Source organism: Eschrichtius robustus, chromosome 12, assembly GCF_028021215.1.
Source record: "Eschrichtius robustus isolate mEscRob2 chromosome 12, mEscRob2.pri, whole genome shotgun sequence".
NCBI lineage: Eukaryota > Metazoa > Chordata > Mammalia > Artiodactyla > Eschrichtiidae > Eschrichtius > Eschrichtius robustus.
The window spans coordinates 82,940,054-82,952,362 of NC_090835.1; the positions used below are offsets into that span (position 1 = coordinate 82,940,054).

At 42.7% G+C, this 12,309-nt stretch overlaps 1 protein-coding gene across 1 annotated transcript in view; it reads right to left on the reverse strand.

The window, feature by feature from the left end:
• Positions 1-12,309, reverse strand: part of PKHD1 (PKHD1 ciliary IPT domain containing fibrocystin/polyductin) — a 432,444-nt gene that overhangs the window by 330,148 nt on the left and 89,987 nt on the right. The window lies entirely within an intron of this gene.

Sequence of the window (12,309 nt, forward strand, 5' to 3'; positions counted from 1 at the left end):
GCCTCCTTTCCTGGGTTCCTGCCTCAGCACTGCCCTGTATCCACTTGCATCTGAGCTGTCAGTACTAACCTGGCGTCGGGCCACACTTCAGCCAGCGGTTCTGACTCTGATACCAGCCCTAAGGGATATTTCATGAGACAAAGTGGCAGCTATGAAATTTACAAAGCCTCAAACAGCCTTACATTTTCTCCTGGATTAAATCCACACTCCTTAGTTTGACACTCAAGACGGCTTATGTTTCCCAACCTTTATTTCCAGTGACTCCCTTCCCCATTAATTCCTTTCAAACTTTACACTCCAGCCAAATACAATTACTTATATAAAAACCATGTTTCCCCACTTCTGGGATTCTGTAACACTCGTCTCTTCACTAGTATACATTTTCTCTTTATCTCCCCTTATCCTTCAAATCCTCATAAATTTAGGCCCAGATAAAATGACACACCTTCCAGAGAATTTGTAGGTAATGATTTTTCCATCCAGAAGATTTCTTGGCCTTCACTGATTTTCCATAGTAAAATATGAATACCTTTATTATCCCATTTATTACATTTTGCTTATACTACAGTTATTGGGGTTTTTATATCTCCCCTATTGAAGAGAACATTCCACACGGTAGGGGTTATTCATCTGTAGGATTAACCCAACCCTTTCAAAGTTTACCGAATTATTTTATCCAAGCCCTTCATAGTTTCAAAGTCTTCTGTCATCTTTCAGAACAACCATCTGACCATCCTGTACAGGGACTAATACAATGGCTGGCACCCTGGGATTTCCCTGGCAGTCCAGTGGTTAAGACTCCATACTTCCACTGCAGGGAGCACAGGTTTGATCCCTGGTCAGGGAACTAAGATCTCGCATGCTGTGCGGCGTGGCCAAAAAAAAAAAAAAAAGGCTGGCACCCTGAGAGTGATCTGTAAATGATATTTGAGAAGGGTTGAGGACAATAATCTTATTTTCCCAGTGTAAAATTACCTTGCCCTCTCTGCTGGCCATATTGCTGTATTTGCTCGCTTTCTTAGTAAAAGTCATCATGTGGTGTCCAATGCATACTCATTGGTGTCAAGCAGAAACAGAACAAAATATATTTGCTTCTGCTTGGCCATGCATACTTTTCCCCTCTGGGAAGTAAAGAAGTTAAATGGCAGTGCTTTCAAGTGACTGGTACTGGAGCCGTGAGCCCAACAGTCCAGGTCCTTGCTTTTGACATTAATTCATGGAGGGGCCTTGGTCAGTTGACTCTGTCTACTCCACCCGTGTATATATAGGTATTCATTACACAGGGACGCTGGGAGGATTAATTAATATTTGCCAAGCATTTGGAAGACCCATTATGAGAAACAAACACTATAACAGACCATTTCTTTTCCTAGATTGCTCTTTTCTTTGTTGTTAGAAGAAGGTTAGAACCGAATAATGAGCCATCCCCTTTGGGAGCTGGTACATAATAAAAACGACTACTGTCATTTTGAATCAGGAAGATGCACATCACAAAAGAAACACATAACTGGTTTTGAGGTCCTGCAGGCTACTGAAGGTATGTGTGTTTTATGTAGTCATGATGCTTTCTCATTTGCTTGTTTATTTGTTTGTTTCTTAAAGCAAACACTCTATGGAATTCTAAGGGAGGTTTACCAAACTCTTTGTTTCCTTTTCACTTAGCCAAATCCCTTATTGGCACCTTGTTCTCACCCCCATCAAAATTCCATGCAACAGCAATGCCTTAGATTATCACAAAGGACCAGTGAGGAGAATCAGAGGAAGAGGCCTTAGTTTAGAGCCATAAAGACAAAAGTGAAGCCATTATGGTCAAGTGTTGGCTGACCTTCCAATGTCTATTCCTCAGTTTCCCTTCATCAGTAGCCCTAAGATTTTCCTTCCAGGCATCACTGCTGTCATATTCTCACCCAGGTGCTGGGGGCTGGGATTGACTCTGTTCCAAGGTCCGCAATAACTGGCCAAAAACAGCCAGCAAATCCTATCACCCTGAGCACAAGGCAGTATGGTCATGTACAATGACTCGGTTTGGACCAATGAGTCATGAAGAGACATTTGTTGAGGGCTTCTGGAAAAGAAACTTCCTCCTTCTGAAACCATGCCCATAAAATACCCCTTTATTCACACGCAATGTAGATAGGGGAGCAAGTAGCCCTGGGCGCTACTGGCAACCATCTTTTGCCCACAGAGGAGGCAGCCTTAGGTTGAATCTGACCCCATGGAAGGCAGGGCAGAGACATGGAAAGAGCCATCTCATGAGTGAGCACGGAACTACTGAGTCAGGCCATGCCTATGACTCCTGACTGAGCTTTTCTGTCCCATGAGCCATTCTGTGAGACACTTTATTAAGTCTACTTGAGTCGTGTTCTTTTTCCCTTGTGATTGAAATCTTCATAATAAGATTTTTTAAATAAAATTTAAAGAAAGAAATGAAAGAGCCTAAGTGTAATGGAAAAACGCCTATACATAGATTCTACAGGGCTATGGATATGCATATAGACTACAGTATAAATATATGCTCTGTTGGAACAAACTTTCTTCGTACATAATGTTCCAGAGTGATTCTTAGGAGGAAATAAACAGAGATTCAGCACAGGAAGAGATACCAGAAATAGCCACATCTCCCCCCAAACTCCCACAGTTTGCAACAACATTGCAAAAGAAGATGATTAATTTCTCGGCACTAGAAAACTCCACAGAGGATCTTCAGGGCATCAGGGTGAGAATGGAAGCACACCATCAATGAAGGGGGAGGAAAGTGGAATCCAGAGTCTGGTAAGGAGACTGGCTTTACCCCGCTAACTCCCATCAGGCCATAAGTTCTGCCTAATGGTCCCATCTCATAGTCCAGTTTGTCATCCCTGCACCAAGAACATAAACCAGGACATCATTCCATGTGGACTCACAGAGAAGAATTAAAGGCATCATGTGGAATGCAGTGAATCAGCCACCAGGCTAAAGGTTAGATGGGGTCATTAGTCTATAGCTAGGACTGGCTAGATGACGTGCAGTAAAAAACAACCCCAAATCCTCATGGGCATAACACAAACTCCACTACAAATGTTGGCAAGTCTCCAGGATGGAATAGCTGTCCTCTATACGCTGACACCACACTCTGGACCATTTAGTCATCACGGCAAAGGAAAAGAGAGGGCTAGAGAGTCGAGCCCTAGACATGAAGGGTTTCTACCCACACGCTAAGCAAGTGACGTGGCCCCTCACACTTCAAAAAGGGGTGGGAGTGTGCCAAGCTTCCTAGGGCTCAAAACAGATGAGAACTGGATAGTGGAGGAGACTACCACAGAGGGAACTAACTGCAGAGCTGCTGTACGTTCTTAGTTAAAAGATACAGTTCTGGAAAATCAGATAAATATCCATTCATCTTGGGAGGTGACTAGCACTTCATTGTTAGGCACTTAGGCTTAACGACCAGCTCAACCCTGCTTCCAAAAGCATCTCCCTCCAAAAGCACACACCCCTGAAGACAAACACTGAATAAAAGAGGTGGTTTCAAGGGAAGAAAAGGAAGAAGGGAGAGAAAAGAAGAAAAAGGAAAAGAGGAGAGGGGAAGAAAGTGAGGGGAGGGGAAGGGAAGGGAAGGGAAAAGGAGAAGGGAGAAAAGAAAGAAAAATAAAAGGAAAGAAGAAAAACCAAAAGGAGAAGAAAGGAAAGGAGAGAAAACAAAAGTCAAAAAGTGTTTGGGGATTTCAGTAATACAAGAAACAAAATCAATTAGGGAATAGAAAGTAGTTTCAAATTAGCCTCTAACTAGCTATACACATTATAAAGAAAATGTAAAATTTGTTGCATCACTGTATTGCACCAATTTTCTAGAAGAATCTCCGTAAACAGAAAGTAGGGATTAAATTAAGCAGTGGAGTTTTGCTTTTTTAACAGCCAAGGATCAGGGGCGTGAAAGCTAGTTTGTAGTCAGTAGAAGAATGAATAGAGTGAGAGACCTGCAGAGACTTGGTCTTGTCAAATCAAGTAACATCCTTGAAGACGCCAGCTTGAATCAAAGCACCTTTAACATAAGAAACCATCCCTAGCGCCAATGATAGTGAGGTAGTGAGTATGGGCACAAGGAAGGGGCTGGCTGCCCACCACGATACTTATCTGCATCCCTCCTTTCCCTTCCTACTTGTGATCTGTATCAGCTGCCTACATTTACTCACCACTCACTTATTCCTTAACCCCTCAAAATCTGGTTTTCCTCCCCAACAATACTGTCCTGCAGCCTCAAGCATCACTAAGGACCTTCTGATCACATTACCTTTTGATGTGCCTCATCACCCCTTCCTTCAATCTCTCCCCTCCCCTGGCTTCCACGACACTGCAGCAAGAGTTTTCAAAGATACTTTTAGCAACAGAAACCTTCTTTCAAATGAGATCTTGCTTGGAACTCCTACTGACTACCATAGCTTTATAGTAGACTTGAAATCGGGCAGAGTAAGTCATCAAAGTTTGTTCTTCTTTTTAAAGGTAGATTTGGCTATTCATTACATTTCCATAGAAATTTTTAATCGGCCTGGAAACTGCTACCAAAAAATAAAGTTGGGTTGTTTTATTGGAATTGCATTGTTTCTAAATATTAACTTAGGACTGACATCTCAACATTATTGAAAACTCCAGTAATGGATCTCTTAATGTTTCCTCTGATTTGGATTCATTAAGCTTTTTGGATCTATGGGATTGTATTTTTCATCAAATTTGAAAAAATTTTGGCCATTATCTCATTAAATATTTCCCTATCCTTCCTACCTCCTCTTCCATTTCCATACCTCCTACCTACATAAGCAACCCTGAGCCCCAGCCTCCGATGGCTCCCCCCAGGGAGACTGCTTCTCTCTGCCTGAGGTCTCTTTCCCTGGAATAGTGTTCCCAGACAGAAAGCTGCTCTCCTTGTGTGTTTCCCTTCTCTCAAGGATCACAGCCTTGTGCCGTCTATTATCCAAAGCCTGAAATATATTCCAACTAGTTTCACAGTTGTGTACAGCAGGAGGGTAAGCCTAAAATCATCACTCTCTCGTGGCCAAAACCAGAAGTCTGTCCATTCACATTTAAGAGCAACGCAGTAAAAATCTAAGTGGACGATCTGTATAAGCGGGATGTCATGAGGCTTCCAAATGTCCAAATCTGTGGGTCTTTACTCTGGTTTAATTGCTCCAGAAAAGTATCTTTTAGTCTCCTTTCTGGAAAGAATAGAACATGAATTGCCAGGATGCTGGAGCTGGGGGCAAAGGACAGAATTTCGTGCGGGGTCGGGGGAGGTTGACCTCTCTTAAAAGAGTAACCAGATCTTCCAGTCATCTTCGAGATTCTCCATCCCCTCCTCCCCTGTGCTTGATATCAGGCACCTAATTAATACAATCTGTCCGTAAATTATGCCCCTGCTTCCTGGAGGAAGGAGTAGGAAAGAGATGTCTGCTTGGGTGCACCAATAGCAAGGTCCTGGGCTCTGGACACTCTTTATTGAGGATTTCAAACAACCCCTTCCTGCCTCATGACCGTTTCCTGGTACCTAAATTTCTCTAAATCCAAAGCTCTTCTAGGGCCCAGTAGAGCAAACTGCCTTGCTTTTTATCTAAATGTCCCTTTGCAGGAACTTAATTTTGGCTTTCCTCCTCCCCATGAAGTCATCCGCATTCTCCCATATACTTTCCATCTTCACATAATGCTGGGCATGTGCTACAAAAATCTCATTTTATCAAAAAGGGAGGTTTATGCCTCTGTTTCTTGTCCTCCTTTTATTATATCTACTTGAAACAGGAGGTTCCTGCCTCAGTTTGGCTAAGAGTTCATTGTTAACTACGTTAAGCTTCACAGCCATATTTTCAACAATTTTTACTCCGGTTTTGCTATTTTCAGGTTCTTTGTTCATTACTGTTTCTTGTTTCTCATATCATCTTCATCCTTGGATTCATTTTATGGTTTGCCAGAGCATGTGATTTTTCAGAGCGTGCACGGGGGTGATAAACGTTCTGAATTTTGTATAGCATACATGTCTTTATTCTGTTTCTGTTCCAAATAGTATTTGACGGGGTATAGGATTCTAGGTTTAAAATCATCTCCCAGATAACTTTAATAGCACTGTTTCCAACTTCTTTTTCCACTGATATGGCAGATCAGATGTTCAGAGAAACCTCTTCAAGTTACCACAACTGAAATTGCTAGGTGAAACATCTGGATGAGTGGAGGGAAAGTAAAGGGATTCCTTCAAGGCAGAAATGAGGAGAATGCTGCTTTCCCTGCCCTTTTCTTCCTTCTTTCCCTGAGTCTGTCCTGGAGTTTCAGAGTTGCCTTGGGTTTGGCCAAGTTTAACAAAGACCCTAATACTCACAAAGGACTGTACCCATCTCCTGTCCCCAAGCAAATGATCCCCTTTTTGCTTTATGAGCTGCTCTTAAGACTTTGTCTTGAGAGCCACAGAGCCACCACTCTGAGTACACAGGGACAGAGAAAAAGAAAGGGAGAGGGAAAAGGAAGGGAAATGGCCCTAGTAGTTCTCCCAAGCAATCCTTTCTTCAGTTACCCTGATATCTGCCCTATATGACTCTCAAGTTTGGAATTTCTCCTGGAGCGCCATTGAAAAGTATAGCTGACTCTTTCTATCCATTTTCTCTAAACTGGCTTTGCATTGTGTTTATTCTGCTGTGATTTCTCTACCCATCCAACCCAATCCACTCCTTATCCTTCAGAAATCCCTCAAAACCTCTGGCTGTCTTATGGCACCTTATTGTGTTTTCCAGCACTCTTAGATTTTTGCTTTTTCCAATATCTTTTCTCTTGTTTCATGTACCACGGCGATACATAGTAGGTATAATCAATGTCTTCTGAAGAAGAGACAAATGCACCTGTGCTAAAATGGAAAGATGACCATGATGCATTCACTCATTCATAAATCCATTCGTCCATTCAATAATTTTTAACAGGATCTGCTGTGTATTAGGCATAGTTCTAAGCTTTGGGAAACAGCAGTGACAAAACAAAATTCTTCTTTTCAAGGAGCTGATACCCTAGAGTGTCAATAGGTTTTTTAAAAATACAAGTTGAAGAACAATATTAATGACGCAATAACATCTTTGTGTGCAAATGAGTGTATGTACACCAGTGTGTGTGAGTGTGTGTGTGTGTCTCCTTTCAGATAGAATCTTCAGGGGATGGAATTGGAGAAGCAACATGTGAGAAGGCTTCTTTTAACTGCCTTTATTTGTATTTCTATATTGTTCATTTGTACAACTGATTCAGGCTCTGTTCTAGGCAGTTGGGATACATCAGCAAATGAAGCAGGTAAACATTTCTGCCTTCCTGGAGATCATGTTCTAGCAAGAAAAGTCAGATGCAAAACAATAAACATAATAAATTAGTATCTTACATAATATATTAGCAGGTGATAAGGACTATGGAAAAAATAAAACAGACTACGGAAAATTGTAGGTATGATATATGGAGTGAGCAGCACTGGGTTGTAACTTTAAGTAGCGTGGTAAAAGTAGACTTCATTGAGGAAGTAACATTTCAGCAAAAAGTTAAAACAGAGGGTTGTACTTGAAAAGGGATGGGGAAAGATGCTCAACATTGCTAATTATTAGAGAAATGCAAATCAAAACTACAATGAGGTATCGCCTCACACCAGTCAGAATGGCTATCATCAAAAAGTCTACAAATAATAAATGCTGAAGAGGGTATGGAGAATGGAGGAACACTTCTACACTGTTGGTGGGAATGTAAATTGGTGCAGCCACTATGGAGAACAGTATGGAGGTTCCTTAAAAACTAAAAATAGTAGAGTTGCCATATGATCCAGTGACCCCACTCCTAGGCATATATCTGGAAAAGATGAAACTCGAATTTGAAAAGACACATGCACCCCAACGTTCACAGCAGCACTATTCACAATAGCCAAGACGTGGAAGCAACCTAAATGTCCATCGACAAATACCACTTATATGTGGAATCTAAAAAATAACACAAATGAACTTGTTTACAAAACAGAAACAGACTCACAGACATAGAAAACAAACTTATGGTTACCAAAGGGGAAGGAGGGAGGGAGAAGGATAAATTAGGAGTTTGGGATTCGCAGATACACACTACTATATATAAAATAGATAAGTAACAAGGATTTACGGGGAACTATATTATCTTGTAATAACCTATAATGGAAAAGAATCTGAAAAAGAATATATATACACATACATATATGTGTGTGTGTGTGTGTGTGTGTGTGTATAACCAAATCACTTTGCTGTACACCTGAAACTAACACAATATTGTAAATCAACTATACTTCAATTTAAAAAAGAAAAAGAGACAGTATTTTAAGCAGAAGACAGTATTTTAAGGAGGAGACAGTATTTTAAGCAGAAGGAAGAGCAGATGCAAAAGTTTCAGTGTGGAAGTGAGCCTGGCGTGTTCCAGGAACAGCAGGGAGCTGCTGGGCCTGGACAGACCAGGTACAGGTGACAGAAACAAGAGGTGAAGCCAAAGAGGAGTTGGAGGTGGGAAGCTGGTGCAGAGAATGGCCCTTTAGATAAGTGTAAGGACTTGCTTTTATTGAGAGAGAATTTGGGAGCCACGGAAAGGTTTTGAGACGAGTGTAATTACCTGACATATTTGGAAAGGGTCACTGGGGCTCCATTAGAATAGACTGAAAGGGGAGGCAGAGGGAGAGGCAGGGAGACCAGCTCTGTAATCATCAGTAGATGATGGCGGAGGTGACAGCCGTAGACTTGCTACAAAGCAGTCAGATGAAAGGTACAGACAACAGAATTTCCTGATGGGTCTGACATGGGATTCGGAAGATCAAGGATGCCTCCACGGCCTGAGCAACTGAAAAGCTGCCATCAACTCAGTTCAGGACTATGGTGGGGGGAAGAGGCGCTAGGGGAGAGCAGCAGTGGGGATCAGGAGTTCAACTCAGAACCTGTTAGACTTGAGATGCCATTTCGGTATCCAAGTGAAGATGCCAGGAGGCAATGAAGTCTGGGAATCGAAAGTTCAGGATACAGTTCTGGGCTGGAGATTACAATTCTGGAATCAAGAGCATGGATATATAGATATAGATATATAGATATACTTCAAACATCTGAAAAGACCACTGGGAAAACTGACCCATAATTTTCCCACCTCCCACACTGAATTCTCAATCTCTCTGAACACTTTGCTGAACACAAGTTATCGAGTGCTGACTATTGCATGTGCCCCCTACCCTCCACTCCCTCTGCCACTTCCCTCCTTCGATTACCTCTCACCCATCTCCCCTCGGTTTCCCAGGGCGTCCCACACCCAGCTACCAGACCAGTGTGACTAAAGCACGCCTGGGATCTTGCAGTAACTCCTTGAGGACTACTTGTCACCTGATGAATTAAAGGACAAAACGCTGAACCTGCCATCACAATCTCATCCTAGCCCATCTTTCCAAACCTACGACTCACTAGTCCCCTTCATATACACCATGCTCTTCACACTATTCCTGTGGGCTCTGGCCTCAGTGCCTTGTGCATCCTGGTTTCGCCACCAAAAATACCTTTCCTCTGCATCCCCACCTGCCTGAACCCTGCCCATCCTTCCTGGCATAATACAAATGCTACTTACTTACCTTCAGTTGACTGCCCCATCTGAAGGTAACCTTTCCCACCTCTGACCCTCCACTCTAGGGTAGGGGGAAGAGCATGGCATGGGCAACAGTTCCCAAAGTGAGGACAGCAGGACGGATACCAGCCCCCAAAGAAATTCTGGGAATAAAGGGCTCTGTGGACAAACAAGTTCAGGTAATACTCCACACTACAGCCCTCTCCTAGAATTTTACATTATATATTCACATACTGAATGCTCTCAATAAACATATATATATATGTTTTATATATAAATATATATATATATATATATATATATATTTAACCCAACTTTCATAAATGTATTTGAGTTTAGAACCCTTTTATCCCAGAATACTTATTAACTTTTTATGGAACTAGTGTTCCAAGGTTCTCACATAATACTTGGACCTAGAGACCAGAACTCTAGTCCTGATAAAGCACCTGGCGGTGTTGGTTCTTCCCAGGCCCAGAAAAGGTAATTGTGTACCTAAGGTCCCCAGACTTCCCAACATCTATGGGACAACCATACATCCCAGGACTGGAGTTTCCTAGGCACTGACATTAGCCTAGTAGGTTTAGACACATGCCCCTCTGGTTCCTAAAGATTAATTGGCTAATTTCCTCCACAATGACTTATGGTTGCATGGGTTATGATGCCAAGTTACAGCTGTGTCATTTATCAGGTCACCTCTCTTTATGGACCTCAGTTAACTCATCCCTTGCTGAGGCACTGGTCGGATGGTGTCCAACATTACATCCAACTGTGATGAACTGACTCTTCATGTCCTTCTTTGAACCTCACCTACCTCCATACACGACCTGTCTTCCCTACTGTCCCATAAAGTGGGGTCTCTTTCCACATTTTTTTTTCTCTTTCATAGTAGAGGACCTTGAACGTGATTGGAACTCAATAAGTACATGCTGTATAAACATTTAAAGATGACAGACATTTAAGGCCCCCAAAAACCTCAAAATTAGTCTTTGAGATGATGGGAAATTCAATGAAATCTGAGAAGTGCAATGATCTGGTCAAAGCAGCAAGCACTACGGAGAAATGATCCTGTATCATTTTCTAGCACTGAGATTAGCAAATGAGCATGGACAAGAGCAACCAACATTGGACATTTACTGTGTGTGAGGTGCAGTTCACAGTGGCTCACATGCTAGAATCCTCATACCAACCCTACTTGGGGTTGGGTGGGGTACCATTATTCTCCCCACTTTACAGATGAGAAAACTGATGCACAGAGGGGCTAAGTTGCCTGAAGTCCCCCAGGGAGCAACTGATGTATTCCAGTCCCAGCAGTCCAGCTCAAAGCCCACCCCTAACCCCTGTGCTACCTGCCTCTCCCTCCCTGTCACCGGCATTTGCTCAGATGTGCGCCCTAACAACCCAGCTTATTATTCCCCAGGTGGAAACTGAAGCCCGGAAAGCCTTAAAGAATGCTCAGTGTCCCACAGCTAGTCTTCAGCCCACAGCTCTCTTTCTACAATTCGATGCTAATTCAGCAGCCTCGCTCACTACAGTAAACCTTTGAGACATCACTGCCAGCCAACTGCTGAGAAGGGGCACGGGCATGAAGAGGAGGCTGTGATTAGGGGACCATAGTGCTGCAGATAAAGAATTAAAGCTATCAGTACACTGAAAGGAAGAGGTGAATTTGGCAGGGGGGGACACAATGAAGGAAGAAGCAACAGCCCTGTGCAACAACCTGAAGGTTTGGGAAAGGGGTGTGAAAAGCCTGGGAGGTAATAGGATGGACAGGGAGACCCCGGGGGAGGGGGGGGATGGAAAGGCAAACAGGGAACAGCTTAGAAAGGACAGAAAAATCACGTTATTTGTAACTGCATGTTTTTTCAGCACCAGCCTAAAAGTTATAGAAAAACAGGCCTCGCGAACCCAGGAGGTACAGTTTGGGATTGCAAAGGTTTCATCGGAGCAGCATTCATGTGAGGGTCTCCGATAGCGTGTGGCACTTAATAGGCGCTCAATAAACGTTTGTTCCAATAAAAGAGACAAAAGAGGGAGATCTGAGGATCGCTTTCATAAAGAGAAAGACACCTAAGGGAGTAGGTGCTCAATAAATATTATTTTTTATCTGTGTACCATGAGAAGCCTGGAGAGTTGTAAAAGATTATCTGATACATTTCCAAAGAGCACTTTGCCTCTGATTTCAATTTTCGAAAATTCCCGGGGAGGCTGTGGAATCTCCCACAAGGGACTTCTAAGGACACATTCTTACAAAACCCACTTGGAGGGGTGGCTAAGATGATTTAAAAATGGATGGGTGAGGTAGGGAGGCTGGACCAGATGACCCTGCAGACCTTTTCCCTATTCGGTCCTAATTTCCACGGCATCCCCTCAGAAGTAGAAGTTTCCACTCTGCTCGACTTGACACAGAGATGAACGGGATGGACCAGGAGACACTGCCATCCCACCAACTGAGGATGGCTGAGTGATTTGGAAACCTTCCAGAAGGGCCTGGTTAAATTGTAGGCCATTTATTTCATGGAGAAATAAACCACTGAGAGCTTCTTTCAAACATGCTCACGGAAAGCAGGACAAAATGCTGAGATTATCTGTTCAGAATTTGCTTTAAGAGAGCCCAGGCAGCACTCATTTATTTTTGAGAAAATATATGATTAACCATAGTTAACTATGAATTCAGATGCTGTGCATTAGACCAGCTCCTCAAAGTTTGAGAGCATTTAA